This window comes from Sturnus vulgaris, unplaced genomic scaffold (assembly GCF_052056855.1).
Source record: "Sturnus vulgaris isolate bStuVul1 unplaced genomic scaffold, bStuVul1.hap1 Scaffold_198, whole genome shotgun sequence".
NCBI lineage: Eukaryota > Metazoa > Chordata > Aves > Passeriformes > Sturnidae > Sturnus > Sturnus vulgaris.
This window is the reverse complement of record NW_028276185.1, coordinates 3,740,859-3,755,762: the sequence shown is the minus strand read 5'-3', so window position 1 is coordinate 3,755,762 and position 14,904 is coordinate 3,740,859. Positions and strand designations below refer to the sequence as shown.

Here is a 14,904-nt window from a genome sequence, read left to right as displayed (position 1 = left end):
GTACTATCAGTCTCATTTGCATTACCCATATCCACATCTCCCCCGTTTCTTTTAACTAAAAATACACTCTTAAGCGATTTGTCGATTAAATTCTTAACACACTGTAAAATACAAGGAATAACTACTACAATGCATAATATGATGCCTAATACATGCAAACCTATTTGAACTAAATTCCTGACCCAGCCAGTGAGTCCCCAGTGCCCTAAGAGCCAGTTCAGCCAGTCGTACCCATGATCTACCCGAAGTTTATTCACACTTTCTTTCAGGGCTTGAATGCTGGCATAGATGGGCTGGGAGTGGTCAGAAAGGTTAAGGCAACACATCCCATCGAATTCCTCAGCCACAGGCGGCGGCGGAGCTCGGAGGCGGCCCCAGCGCAGGTGGGAGCCGCGCTCGGTTGTGCGGGGGCTCGGGGCTCGCTGCGGGCCGAGGGGGCGGCAGGGGGCTCTGGCGGGTTGGTTGTGCCGGTGCCGGCCCGTGTTGGCGCTGGGCTGAGGGCGCTGCGGGAGCGGCTGCCCGCGGTCTCCTTCCCGCTGGGGCCTCGGCAGGAGCCGGTGCCGGAGCAGCGCTGGCTCGTCCCGGTTGCTGTGGGTGGCACAGAGGTGTCTGCCCTGTGCCCGGGGCTGTGCGGGAAAATTCCCGTGGCCAGAGGTTTGTGTGCCCGAAGGAGACAGAGGAGTCCTGTAAAAGTGACTTTATTGATGAACAAAGAGAGAGGCCATGCGGCATTTGCCATGCGGTCTCTAAAGCGCCGCCTCCTTTTTATCCTCATTTTCCCGTCTGCATCTCCCTCTCCCTTTCCCCTCTGGCTGACGTTTTTGGAAGGTTCAGACTTCCCGATCCGCCTACTGCATGTCCTCGTTAATATGCACTCCTACTACGATATTAATCTTACTGCTTTCAATCCCTCATTCTCTTATTTTCTCAAGAATTCCCTTTACAAACTTTTAATTTCCATTGACTCAATCTCTTTTCGTGCATCCTTTTTGACGCAAGGTGTCTTGCATGGTAAAAAGCTGAGAGTTACTGCAGCACATCACAAGAGGAACAGCATTCATTTATGCCACGGTCTGCCAGGGAACCACTAAAACGTGTCCCATTCCCATCCTTTCTCCGGAATACGAGATATTTTCATATTTCCTTTGCTATCTGTTTAACCACTTTTCGGTTATCATCTGTTTGCAAACAGCCGTTTGCATCATTTAATTTTCCACAAACTCCTCCTTCTTCTGTAAGTAGATAATCTGATCCCATCCCATGGTGAAATGTCTCGTTCCTCATTTCAGCGGCTTGGTCAGCAGGAAGGTCAGGAGCTGGAGCTGTCTGCTTGGTTATTATTTCAAGGACACTTTTTAACCTAATAATGACACTCAAATTATGGATGGATTTTCTGTGTCCTGTTATGAATTCGTTAGGGATCCCAGGGGCTGGTCCATGGTGTTGTAGGATTTGTTCTGGTGGCCGTTCATCTTTTTCCCTTTTTTGGGTGCTCCCTCCATCCAGGGCTGCATCAATTGAACACTTTTATCTTATGAAATGATAAAATGTTTGGATTCTCAAGTGATTTCTCTGGACTAGCAAAAACACCTCATTGCTTTGGGGAGAGGCATGATCCCCCCCCCACACTTTTTCATGAAATTTGCTCAATATTCTTCGTTTGCTGTTTCCCTTTGCAGCTTAACCAATTTCTGTTGCAGTCAGATATCCTCACTCTGGCCTCTGCCTTTAGTTGTGCAAATTCCATCTGTGCAAGCAGGCAGAGCTGGGGGTGAGGGGCAGATGGACTCAGGGAAATTCCTCCCCCTGGCAAGAAGGCCCTTGGGCATTGTCCACACTTTTCCAGAGCAATGTTAATTTTCATTTCTAAAGCTCCTCTCCTGGCTGCCTGGAACTAGGATTTTCTTCCAGAGCAGCTATTAGGGGATTCACACGTGCAAGCTCACAATCTGCTTTATTTTTCTTTTCTATTTTTTTTAACGATTTTTTATTAACAGTTTATGCGTTAAAGCCTCACCATTAATACTCTTCTAGGTTTGCAAAATGCAACTTAAAGGTGAGCTTCTAAAGATCCATTCCGAAATCCTGCCGTCATTAAGAGCCATCACAAATATATAGAAAAATATTCCAATGCAATCAAGTCTTTTCTGCCTCTTCTCCTAGGAGTAAAAATTGCTTGTCACACCCCTGGCCCAAACCTAACTGACAACCTAAAAGTAGGATTAATGTGAAAAATTTTTCTTATGGTGTAATCTTGTCACTGAAACTGCAGGGACAATAAAAAACTCTCCAACAATATCTTTAGTGTTAGAGAGTTAAGGCATTACTTGATCCTGGTCAGGATGTGCAACAGAAAAAATTTCATCCACACATAGCCCGGGTGTGCAGAGAAAATCATTCCATGAGATGTGAATTTTGCTAGATTTTTCCTGAAATTTTACAGTCTGAACTCATTGAAATCCATTGGTTTAGTGTTTATTGCTTCCAGGTTGTGTAGTTCTTAGTGTTTAGTTTCCTATTGGACCTGGATTTCTCCTCCTGTGATGTTAATGAGGTCAGCACTCCTGGATTTCCTTCTCAGCCTTTTCCAGACCAGGTGTCTCCATCTATGCCGGGGCAGTGTCTGGGGTGGGTGTTCCTTGATGTTTGCTGATGTTTCCTTGATGTTTTGTTGAATGTTGTTATCTTTGTGGATATGTTTTGGGCTATTCCCAGTCTGTTGAGATGTTAAACTCATCTCTGTTGAGTGGTGCAACATCTCTTAAAAAAAACCTTTTAAAATTTCTTTCCCGGAACAAGGGCAAACCGAACCTGACTAGTAAAATGAAAGGTAAAAAAAATTTAAAGCTTGTATATTTTCCAACAATGGAATCGCAGGCAGCCCAGTGTGTGAGTGTAATTGAGAGGCAGAGTCCTGGGTGGATGCTGTGAACAGCAAAGTGCCAAGGCAGGCTCTGTGCCAGCCCAGCTTCCTGTGGCAGAGATTTCACAAGAGACAGGATTCTGGCCACAGACTGCTTGAAATATACATCCCTTATCTCCAGCCCGCACTAGGTGGAGAATTCCCAGGGTAAGGAATTGCAAAGATCAATTCCAAGGGAGATAATTGAATATCTGCCCTGGCTCTGGCCAAAGGTTATAATGGCCGGATGCTTGGCCTTCAGCCAAGGGCACACACTGACTCAGAAAACACTTCCTAAATGCAGCAACATGTTGCATATTCATAGACCTTCATGCATTAGTCAGAATCACTCTCCTCTGACCTGTACATCATTCTTTTTCCTTCCCTGGGCTTCTGGTGTCCCATAATCCAAGAATGTGAAGAATTTCCTGATTATCTTTTTTACCATTCTCTGAGTTAGTTACATGAACAAAAGCTTTTTACATCAAAATGTTATAGTCCAAAAAATATATTTATTACTACTACTTATAAGTTCTGTGAATCGCAGAACTAAAACTATATTCATACAGCAAAGTTTTCCAACATAGAACATTCATTTTAATATTTACAAAAAGCCAATAACATAATATAATACGTACTTAAAACACAATACAATTCAGATTTCTTTTCTGAGGCTTGAAGAGCCATAGCTAGGTCACCAGTTGTTTTGTTATTTTTCATTTTCTCGGCTTTTGTTTCTTTTCTCTTGTCCATACCACAACATTGAAGCTATTGGGATTTAAAAAGTCATACAATATTCTGGCTAGAACAGGGAATCTTCAATCCAGGTCCTGCAGTTTCCTATTAATGATCAGGATTCTTGCACCTCCTTTTCAGCGGCTGCAGTGGCGAGCGAGTGCGGGCGGGAGCGGCCGAGAGCCCAGCGCTGCCCCAGCCCGAGCTGCCCCAGCTCCATCGCTGCCCCTGCGCTGGGATGCTGTGGGTTTGGGGGGAAGAGGGAGCCGGCAGTGGGTGCTGGGCCTGGGGGCAGCAGGAGAAGGGAAGGAGAAGCAGGGTTGAACAACAAAATGGTCAAACGATGCCCGAGGGAGGAGAAGGTGGGATTGTGCAGGAGGTCGAAGAAGAATAGGAGGGAGAGGAATGTGAGGAAGAGCAAGTTCACAGGAGGAGAAGGAGAAGTTGAAACGGGAAGCAGCACAAGATTCCAAACCTCCCTGTATCTACAGCGTCCCTCCAGTCCCAGGGCATTGCCCCCCACCCCATACACGCATTCAGCAGGTGACCGGAGAGGAGGATCCACGATTTTCAGAGGGGTGAACTTTGGTGTTTCTGAGCTTTTTTGGCCTAAAAGTTGATTCTTTGTTTTTTTTTGCTGTGCCTGAATCCTTATATTATGCAGTGAGTTTTGGCTGAGTCTTGATGTTTGTAGAGTTTTTGATCTTTGTCATGATGTTTGGAGATTTTGTGCTGAATCTAGATGTTTTGGAGGTTCTTACAGACACAAGATGCACAGTGACTTCGTGATTTGCACTTTGGCAAGGAGGAACTCCCAGTCCTAGGAGCTGTTTTCTCTTGTTCTCTCCCCCAACCAGGATTTTTCATTCCCAAGGCATTGGCAGATGGAGGACGAGGAAAAGCCCCGGAGATCCCTCTCGAGGAGGGGCTGCAAACCCAGCCCAGTGAGCTGTGAGGAGGAAAGACCCTCCCTGAGCCAGGAAGGCGGCTGGAGATCCAGGCAGAGCTCAGAGCTGGTGGAGAAGCCTCATGGAGTGGAGAAGCCCCACGAGTGCTCGGAATGTGGGAAGGGTTTCAGCTGGAGCTCCCACCTGATCCGGCACCAGAGGATCCACACTGGAGAACGGCCCTATGAGTGTGGGGAATGTGGGAAGAGCTTCAGGACTATTTCTCATCTGATGCAGCACCAGGTGATCCACACAGGGGAACGGCCCTACACCTGCTTGGAATGTGGGAAGAACTTTGGGTGGAGTTCCAGTCTGAGACAACACCAGCGCATCCACACTGGGGAGAGGCCCTACGAGTGTCCTGAGTGTGGGAAGAGCTTCTCAGACAACTCAGTCTTGACCAAACACCAACAGAGGCACCACTAAGGGAAGCCCTGTGAGTGCCCCGAGTGTGGGAAGAGCTTCGTGCTCTGCTCCAGCTCCATCCCCCATGGGAGGATTGGTGTTGGATGATCCCCAGTGACCCCCGTTGGGCAGAGCCCTGGTGATCCGTGGTCCTGGTGATCCGTGTTGGGAAGACACGTGGCTGGGGGGTTCTGCATCATCCTGTCTCCCTGTGGGCACCTGGATGAATGCTGGGGCAGGAACGTCCATTGGGACCCAAACTGACATTGGGAACTCATTAGGGAGAGTGGATTTGTTGATATTCAATCCCAAAAAATCTTCTGTGTTCAGTCCTATCTTCTGGTGGTGCCCTGCTGGGCAGGGTGGAGGAAGAACCCCCAGCCCTTGGCTGGAATTGAGTGCAGCGGGCGCCGGAGAACAGCCATGAAACCAGAAACTCATCACGGCTCCTCTGACTAAACCCTACAGTCCTCACCCAGCCCCCAGCGTGGCCTTGAAGGACTCTTTATCCTAAATAACTCCAACTGCCCCACCTGGAAAGAATCACAAAACCCTCTGCTGCCCGGGCAAGGTATTAACTCTTTCAGTGCCCAGAATAAAACTTTACAGATACTTTATTTTCGCTCCTAAATTGAAAAAAACAACAACAACAACAACAAAGACAAAATAGTAATACACACAGAAACAACATAAAACCACCAAAATAAATCAAAAAGAAAAGTCAAATCCTAAATAAAGAAAGGAGAAAAGTCATGAACTAAAATTTCTCTTTTTTTAAACTATGGACAAAATACTTTTGTTTCCCTATAACACATACAAATATTATGAAGTGAATATGACTGTTTGTTGGAGGTTGGGTGTTCCCCTTTTTCTCTCTGTGGAACTTTCCCCATTGTTATGCTAAGAAGCTGTGGCTACCCCCTGGCTCAGCCGGCTGGTTTTCCCTCGAGGGGAGGGGGAGGGAAGAGGGGGAAACACCGCGATGTGCAGGCAGCAGGTAAAGGAGAGGTTTGGGAGTCGCTCTCTCTCTCGCTCGTGGAGTCGGAGGAAAGACGCCGGTGCTGCTGCCGCCACCCCCTCGCCATCCCAGCGCCGGGAGCCGCGTTCTCTGCTGTGGGACACCGCACTGCTCCCTTTCCCGCTTTCGGTCTCCCAGCTCCGGACACCCTGCTGGGCACCGTGACCGACACCGTGAGCAGAGAAGTCTCTGCCCATCCCTCTCCCACCCGGGACGAGGCCGCAGCCATTGCCCCGGTCCTCCCGCAGCTGCGGGGACGGGACCTGCCCACAGCCCCGGTAACTGCAGGGCAAGGAGAGGGTGTCTGCGGCCAAAAAAGGACTAGAACTGAGTTATTGTTCTGTTGGCTGTTAATTTCATAGCTGCTGTTTTTGTTTGTCTTGTTAGATATATTAGTAAAGAACTGTTGTTCCTACCCCCCATATCTTTACCTGAGAGCCCCTTGATTTCAAAATTATAGTAAAGTGAAGGGAGGGGGGGTTTATACTCTCCATTTCAAAGAGAGGCTACTGTCTCTTTTGGCAAATACCTGTCTTCCAAACCAAGACAGATTTGGGCCTGAGGGCATTGAAAGGAGGGTGAAAAAGGAATAACAGCTCTCTTGAGTTACCTAAGTTTTGTGGTAGGTGACACCACGCTGTCCAGCTTACCCTGGTTTGGGCTCCATGTGGTCACTGCTATATCTCTCCCATTTGCAAGCCCTTTTTTGAACATGGGTCTTATCACTGAGGTTCCTGTGGCTATTATCCAGTTCATTCTGTGGGTTGATCACTTGAGAAATTAATGGATTTTTAACTTTCTCTGGAAGACAGCCACATGGATTCAGAGCTTTCGCACTCTGAGTGTGTAGTTTTGGGGTTTACTTCAATAATGGTACTTACTGTGAGGAAGTGTCAGCAGGGAAAATGTACTCCCAACCCATCACCCAGTTTTTTAAGTCCTCTCCACCAGTTTTGAAGATTTGAGATCCACTCTAAATGCTAATGATATCATACAGTGGTTGGTGTTGCTGATATGCCTGTTCTATTTAGCAGTCAGAGACAGGGGACATTGATTTGGATAACAACCCTGATACCTACCCCAGGAAATCGAGCTGCTGCCCCAGAGCCTGACCCTGCCCCACAGCCCACTTCAGAAAGGAACCACCCAGAGTGGGTAGGGGAAGGAGATGAGCCAGATGCTGAAGGAGTACCTTTCCCCAGCTGGTGAGAAACTCCCCCTGCCTTCAAGAGGGAGAGTCTGATGGTGCAGCAGTGGAACCCACAGACATTACATCTGTCCAGGTTCCAAGTGAACTGCAAGGGCACTGGCAGCCAGCAATAGTCACCCCTGTAGAAACTAGAAAATCTAAGATGAAAACAAGGCACCTAGATAATAAGGTTAAGAAAGGAGGGTCCTCACAACCAGCAGGGGAGCCAGAGGTTGAGATCATCCCCAAGTCCCTGTCGTACAAAAGTCTCCATACTCTGCAAAAAGACAGTGAGTGACAAGGCCGTGAGGCTTTTACAACCTGATTACTTTGGGTCTGGGACCTTATGGGTACAGGTGTGCAACTGGATGGTCCTGAGGCAAGGAATTTGGGACTCTTGACCCAGGACTCAGGTGTGGATCAGGTATTTGTAAGGGAGCCAGGGCCCCTTTCACTCTGGGAGTGTCTTTTAATGAGTGTGAGAGAGAGGTTTGTCCACAGAGAGAGAATGCAGGAGCACCATCATAGAATGTGCTGGAAGACCCTTGAGGAAGGGATCCAAGAGCTGAGAGAAGTGGCAGTGCTGGAGGTGCTCTTTGGGAGGGATGGACAGCATGACAATGACCCTGACAAGGTCAGGTGCACAGGGCAGATGTTGTGGAATCTGGCAAACCCGGGGCCATCTCAATACACAACCTTTATTGCAACAATTAATGCTGATAATAACAGAGACAGTGGGTTCTGTTGCCAACAAGCAACAAGCTTAGAAATTTTGAGAGTATGATCAGTGGCCTAGTGCAGGCTCATGTCTCTGCTGTAATTGTGAGCCTCCAAGAGGAGATGAGGGAGATGAGGGAGGAGGGGAGGAGGAACAGTTCCCAAGCAGCACCAGTGCGAGTCACAGACCCCAAAGTTAGAGTACACTCTGAGTATTTTATTGATAATTTACATCTTGCACTTCATACATTAAACTGTGTTAATCAGACTCTGTCATATCACGAGTTCCTGGAACGCATTTTCAAGCCCTTCCAGCTGTAGCCCAAGGGAAGCTGTTTCTGTCTTGCATCACAAAATTAGCAGGTGTTTTGCAAAGACAGCCCTTTAAAAAGGACTTGTTACTTGCATTAACATCCGAGGGGTTGCTTTCAAAGACAGACAAAAAACCCATTAACAAACAGAAACCAACATATTAAAAACAAGTACTTTATTTCTAGTTCTTGCTTTTAATATTTTCCAAGCTGGCCTCTTCTTCCACTGCAGTGTTTTTCTTTGGACAGAAAAACACCATTGCCAGAGGATGTGACTTAACAAGGCAAACAGAACTTACACACAATTGATATATTAAAGCTAAACAGGCAGAGTCCCATTTCACAACCATCATCATTTATTTTCTGTTTATTTTGTATTCAGAAGGGTGGGAACTGTATCTCAGATCCCCCTGGCTAGTTTGGTGCCATAGCTACTGATTACCTGTCCTTTCTAATTATCTGTCCTTTCTGTAGTTCCTCTGCCCATCTGTTGCTCTTTGATCGCTGCCTCCTTCACCTGATTTTTATATTTTTCTGGATTTGTGGGGGTTTTTGTATGGGTTTTGATTTTTTCTTGCTGGTTGTTTTGTTTGCCTGCTTTGTTGGGTCACAGTTTTGGTTTTGTTATTTGGTTGGGGTTTTTTCCAGTTACCAGTAGGAATCAGGTTGTGATTTGGATTCTAAAGTTTTGAAGACAGGTATTGCATATAAAGGTTGTTTTTGTTTTTAAAGTCATCTCACACACAGCTCTGCAAGGCCCTGTGACTTTGAGGACTGTGGGCTCTAACAAATTGTGCATGAATAGGAAACTTGTAGTTCCCATCTGCATTACACACAGCAAAATGTAAAGTGTTTGGAATGGAATAAATTCTAACCTTTTTTTTTTTTTTTTTTTTTTTTTGCTGCCATGCCATAAAATTGTGTCAGATTCGTCAATGAACTCGGTTCTTCCAGGATGGAGTGTGCAAGGATAATCCCTTAGCTCCTGTGTGGAGCTGGTGTGCACCAGGCCAGACACAGCACTGTCACCCATAGCCAGCCTCTGTCTGCACAGAGAGCAGGGAGCTGCAGCTCTGAGGAGCTCAGGGCTTAGTGAGCAAACAGACCAAACCCCTCATTTAGATCAGTTCCTTTACTGGACTATTTGTTGCTATGTATTTAGTATATATTTATTTATAGTATATGCTGCTGGTATATTTTTATATCCCCACCCAAAGCTGAAAAAAAAGAACCCTGGCAGTTTGCTTTAGCTGTGAAGTCAAGAGACTCATTTCAACAGGTTCCAGCTTTGCTCCTTGTTTGAATTCAAAGCAAGCAAAAACCTCTTCTGTTGGTCACATCAAACCAGCATAAGTCTGTGAAAGACAGAAGAGTGTAAAAATTAGTTCATTTTCTAGTACTTACAGTCTTCTAATTCAGCCATGGGATAATTATGCCATAATTCACTAGATCAAATAACTGGTAAAAGCAATAGAAAAGAAATTTTTTAAAGCTAGGTTTAAAAAAAGTGGATTAATTTCATAAACAAAACCATGTAGTAAAAATACAGTAATTTAAACTTCTCAAAGCCCTTTGATAATGGAGCCCTGCACCCCAGTCATGTGCAGTGCAGCCTCAGCTGTCCCTTTGAGCCCAGAGCTGCCAAGGATCAGGACTGGGATGAGCCTTCACTCAAAAGTGAATCCAAAATCAGTCGAGAACAGGGCTCACACACAGAGCAAAGTCTCAAGACCAAAGCCAAACCTCCATCGGGTTGGATTTGTTTAAACACTGAATTGTAGAAAATTTGCTCATCCTGTAATATCATTATTACCATGAAGCTTTACATGAGCTGCTAAATAACCACATTCCCATCCTGAAATGCATTCCCAAATATTGTTGTGAACTTGCTCTGCCTCTGCCGCTGCTCCTGGGGCTGCTCTTGGCCACGCAGCCTCAGTGGGAGCCAGCACTGGCTGCAGCCCCAGCGGGCTCCCCAGGACAAGGCCCAGCAATTAAGAGGCCAATTAAAGCACTGGGCAGCAGCAGAACCCTTATCAGAGTTATTGGGACAACAGGGACTTGCCACAGCTCCACAGCAGCATGACCATGAGCCAGGCTACCAATGCAATGAGCAGAGTTTTAATAAAACTGCAGAGAAAAATCAGCAACTTACCGTCCTATCTGATAGAGCTTCCGAATGCCAAAATAGCAGCAGAGCAGGACAAGTGGCACAGTGAACATTGTCACTACTGTGCCGATCATGCAGGACCAGCGCACATCCTGGGGGCAGACAATTCTTGGAAGGCGCTCTGGATCCTGAGCATCTATTCCTGTTTCAGGGATAACATCTGTGGGAGCAATGGGGAGCGTGAGCCCGTGCTGGGCTCCACTGCTGAGCTGGCAGCTCGCTGCATACGGCCAGGACGTTCTCTGTTTGCCCCAGAGCTGGGGCCTGCAGGCACCTTGGCACCCCTTGGCACAGGCTGTGCCACCCAACAAAGCCCAGGAGGCCGGGAGGAGAGCCCGGGGCCAGCGCAGCTGCTTGGGCAGTCGCTGCTTCCAGGGAGCCGCGCCCAACCCATCCCTGAGCAGCCACTGCCAGCCCCGACCCTCCCTGCCCCGTGACAGCTCCCCCAGCCCAAGGGGACAGAGCCAGGCCCTGTCAGGACACACTGGAGCCCTGCTCTCCCCCTCTGCCCTTTCCCCACCATGGTCACCCCTTGCAGCCCCTCCCAGGTTTCGGGCGGTGTCTCCCACGGAGGGATCCCAGCAGGATTGCTCAGCCTGGCTGAGCCTGGCACAGCAATCACCTTCTGTGGCTCTGCCTGGCATCTCCTCCCTTTGTGTACCAGGGGCTGGCACGGAGCCATTGCTTCCTCCAGGAAGCGCTGCCTTCACCAAGGCCTTTTGGTCCATCTCTGGAGAAAGGAAGAGGCGCAGCTGGATCAGATGGAACCATTCCCCATTGGGGAGGGGGCATCTTCAGTAAGTAATATTTGTCCTAGACATGGATAAGGATCAGGAAAAGGCCCAGGCTCTTGGGGTTGCCACTGGGCCCTCTCTCCTCCAAACAGCCACCCCTCCTGATCTACCCTGAGACCAGGAAATTTCAGGGATCTCAGGGTGTGCATGGCCTGTGGGGCACTTTGGGCTCCCTGTCAGATGATGCCAAAGGCCTTCCTGCAGAGGGTCGGGAGAAGCTGCAGCCAGGCCAGGCTGGGAAACAGCCCTGCAGGCTGTGACAGCAGCAGTGGGACAGCGAGGCTGCCATGGATCCCTTCCTGCTGTGCCGGGCACGGCATGTCCAGATGTGCAGAGAAAGCCCCCGGCTGCTGAGTGTCAGGAGAAGGCTGAGGGAAATGCACCCACCACGGCGTCTCTGCAGATCACTCAGCATCTGGTCCAGCAGTTTGGCTGCCTCGAGGGATTTCTTGTTTCCTGTTTCTTGGGCCTTGCCTGTTGGTGGATCTTAGAGCAAAGTAATTCAACTTCATGTGGATGGATTCCACAAAAGCAGTGCTCAGCTTGTGGGGTCAGCAGGTACACACTACTCACTCCTGCTATGGGAATTGGATTTGGACACAGCATCCAGCCCTGGAGCTGCCAAAGTGCTCCCTGCAGACACACCTGTAACTCAACAGCCACACAAGCTTCTGTCACCTGGTTCCTGTCAGGTTGTCAATGATTGTGCTGTGAGGGGAAGTTAAGAACTTACCTGCAGAAGCTCCCACGAGTTCCAAATCATCTTCCACCCAACTTCCTTGAGAAGCCTTCCCAGGAACCTCACCTAGAAGGGAGCACAGATGAGAACCATTTCCATGGTGTGCTGGGATCCCCTTCTGCCTTAGGGAACTGGGCAGTGCAAGGAAAGGAAATGCAGCCACCACGGTGTCTCTCCAGATCACTTAGCATCTGGTCCAGATGTTTGGCTGCCTCCAGAGATTTCTGGTCTCCTGTGTCTTGGCTCTTGGCTTTTGGACGACCTTAGAGCAAAACAGTTGCACTTCATGTATATGCATAGGGTGAGGCTGTGGGAACCAGATGTGAATGGACATGGCCAAAGCTGCAGAGGGGCCTGGGGGGCTCTGGGCTGGCTCTGGTCACTCTGCACACTCTCTCCATGCCCTGTTCAACATCTCTGGAGGGAAAACCGGGCCAGCCCAGGGCCCGTGTGGGCTCTCTGCCTCCCACTGAGGAAAGTCTCCCTAAAGCCCTATGGAAAACCATCCCCAACGCTTCCTGGGGAGAAGGGAGCGCTGTCCCAGGAAAGGGGAGCCAGGCCCCCAGCTCACCTGCTCCCTGTGCTCTCCACGGAGCTGCCTGGGCAGCCCTGGCAGGCAGGGCCAGTGCCAGGAGGAGCAGGGGGAAGAGGCGCAGAGCAAGGGCCATGGTGCCTTGCCCTGTGCCAGTCCCGCAGCTCTTGCTGCCCCCGCTGTCCTGACACCGCTGTCCCAATGTCAGCACCACTGCCGCCGCCGCCGCTGCTGCCGCAGCAGTTGTGCTCAAGGCCTGACTGCTCGGTGCCTGTAGTGCTGTGCAACCACGGGGCTCTGGCACCTCGGGGACCTCACAGCCTGCTGTGACCTCAGCCTGCTGTGACCCCAGAGCCTGCTGTGACCTCATGGCCAGGGTGGAATTTTGTGGGGAGTGGGATCTATGTTCTTTGGGAGGGAGCTCATCCTGCCCAGCAGCTCTGTCCAAGGGCTGTGACACAGTCCCAGCCCAGCTGATCTCACAGCCTGGGGGATGAAGGGATGGAGAGCAGCTCTGCCGGGAAGGGCTTGTGGGTGCTGCTAGATGAGAGGCTGGACATGAGCCAGCAATGACACATCCAAAGGAGTGAATGTTGAAGGAGGTGATTCCACCCCTCTGGTCTGATGAGACCCCACCTGGAGTACTGCATCCAGCTCTGGGTCCCAACACAGGAGGGACATGGTCCTGTTGGAGCTAGTCCAGAGGAGGGACAAAATGATCTGAGGGCTGGAGCCTCTCTGCTTTGGAAACAGGCTGGGAAGCTGGGGGTGTTCATCATGAAAGAGAGAAGGCTCCAGGGAGACCTGATTGCTGCCTTTCAGTACCTTAAGGGGACTTGTAAAAAAAGATGGGACAGAATTTTTAGTGGGGTCTGCCTTCTCCGGGCAGGCCTTGGCAGCACTGCAGCCCTTCATGGCCTCCCACTGTCCCGTGCCCTCCACGCCTCCCCCAGGCCTGCCTGGCTGCTGAAGGAGCTCCAGAGGAGCCGCATCAAGAGGCACCTCAGAGCCCTCAGCAATCCAGCCAGCAACACACGGGCAGGACACAGATGGCGCTTCCAGGCTGGCAGAGGGGTGCTGGCCATCTCCAGGGACCGGTCTCTCAGGGATCCCCGCCGCAGCTCCGGCCTCTGCCCGCCCGCTCTGTCAGAAGCCTTAAGGCTTCCACAGAACCACCAAAGGCCAAGGGCCTTTTGGCCACTTTCCCTTCCACTCCGCATGCTTGGCCCACTTGCCGAGCACAAGCACCCTTTTTGCCCTCTTCCCCATTGGCCTGAAGACTCTGGGCACCAAAAGAAAGCTCCTGGACCTCTGTGTATGACAACAGCAATTTACTAATCCTACAGTGGGGTGAAACAAAGTGCTTGCAGAGCAGATGTGTTCCCTGCAGGCTCAGGTGGCCCCAGCAGACGCAGCCTCCCGGATCAGTTCTCCACACTGCTCACACAGGACAACCAGCCCCTGCGACACAGGGAAGGCCGCGACTTCCAGAGCCGGCGGAATCCATCTCGCATCTGCTGGAGTCGGGAGGAGGGAATGCTCTGTACAACTCTGTTGATGTACAGAGTCTGAAGAGCCAGGCATGAGATGGCAGGGCTGGTGTCATCTGTCATGTCCTGAAGGGCTGGAAGAGAGAGGAACAGAGCCATAGTCAGAGCCTGCATCTGCAGGGACCTGGGGAGACCCTCCTGCCCCATCCCTCCCACACGGCAGCTCTTGCCATGGCCTGGAGGAAGCAGGAGACAGCAAGGATCAGCTGGAAGGCGCTGGCCACGAATGTCCCTCCCGCAGGCCCCTGGAAGGTCTCTGTGCTCTGCCCACGCCGCCCCTCGTGCGCGCAGGGAGCAGAGCCCTCCCAGCCGGGGCAGGGAACGCAGCTGCCAGCGCCAGCCCCCGCTGACAGCCCGCTGGCCTCACTCACCCCTGCACATGAGCTGCAACTCTCGCTGCTGCTCTCTCAGGAACCGCCCGGCCATCCCTGCCAACACAGAGCCTGTCACGGCCCCAGCCGCACAGCTGCCCCGCAGCGGCGCTGCCAGCCCTGCGGCCACAGCAGCGCCTTCCCCTGCAGGGCTCAGGCCCGGCCCTCGCCGCATCCTGACGCCCAAGGACACGGCTGCGAGAGGGCGGCAGCGGCGCCGAGGGCAGGCGGGGCTCCAGAGCCCCGGCCCGGATGGCGCTGCCGGGGCAGCAGGCGGGGCTGGGGCCGAGCTGCGGCGGGGCGGGGAGGGAGCCGGGCTTGTGGCTCACCGAGAAACCTGACGGCCGCCTCTCGCAGGGGCTCCTGTGGGCTCCGCAGGTACGGCAGCGCCTGGCGCAGCAGCTCGGCCGCTCGGCTCCTGTCCTGTGCCAGCTGGAGAGAGCGGCAGGGCACGGAGGGAAGGGTTGGCGCGGGCTCTGTCCCTTGGCCCCGGCCTGCCCTGCCCGCACAGCCCTGAGCGGGGC

The 14,904-nt window shown here is 51.0% G+C and overlaps 1 pseudogene; it reads left to right on the top strand.

Moving 5' to 3' along the window:
• Positions 1–5,010, top strand: part of LOC148217905 (uncharacterized) — a 61,740-nt pseudogene extending 56,730 nt beyond the window's left edge.
• The last annotated feature ends 9,894 nt before the right edge of the window (positions 5,011–14,904 follow it).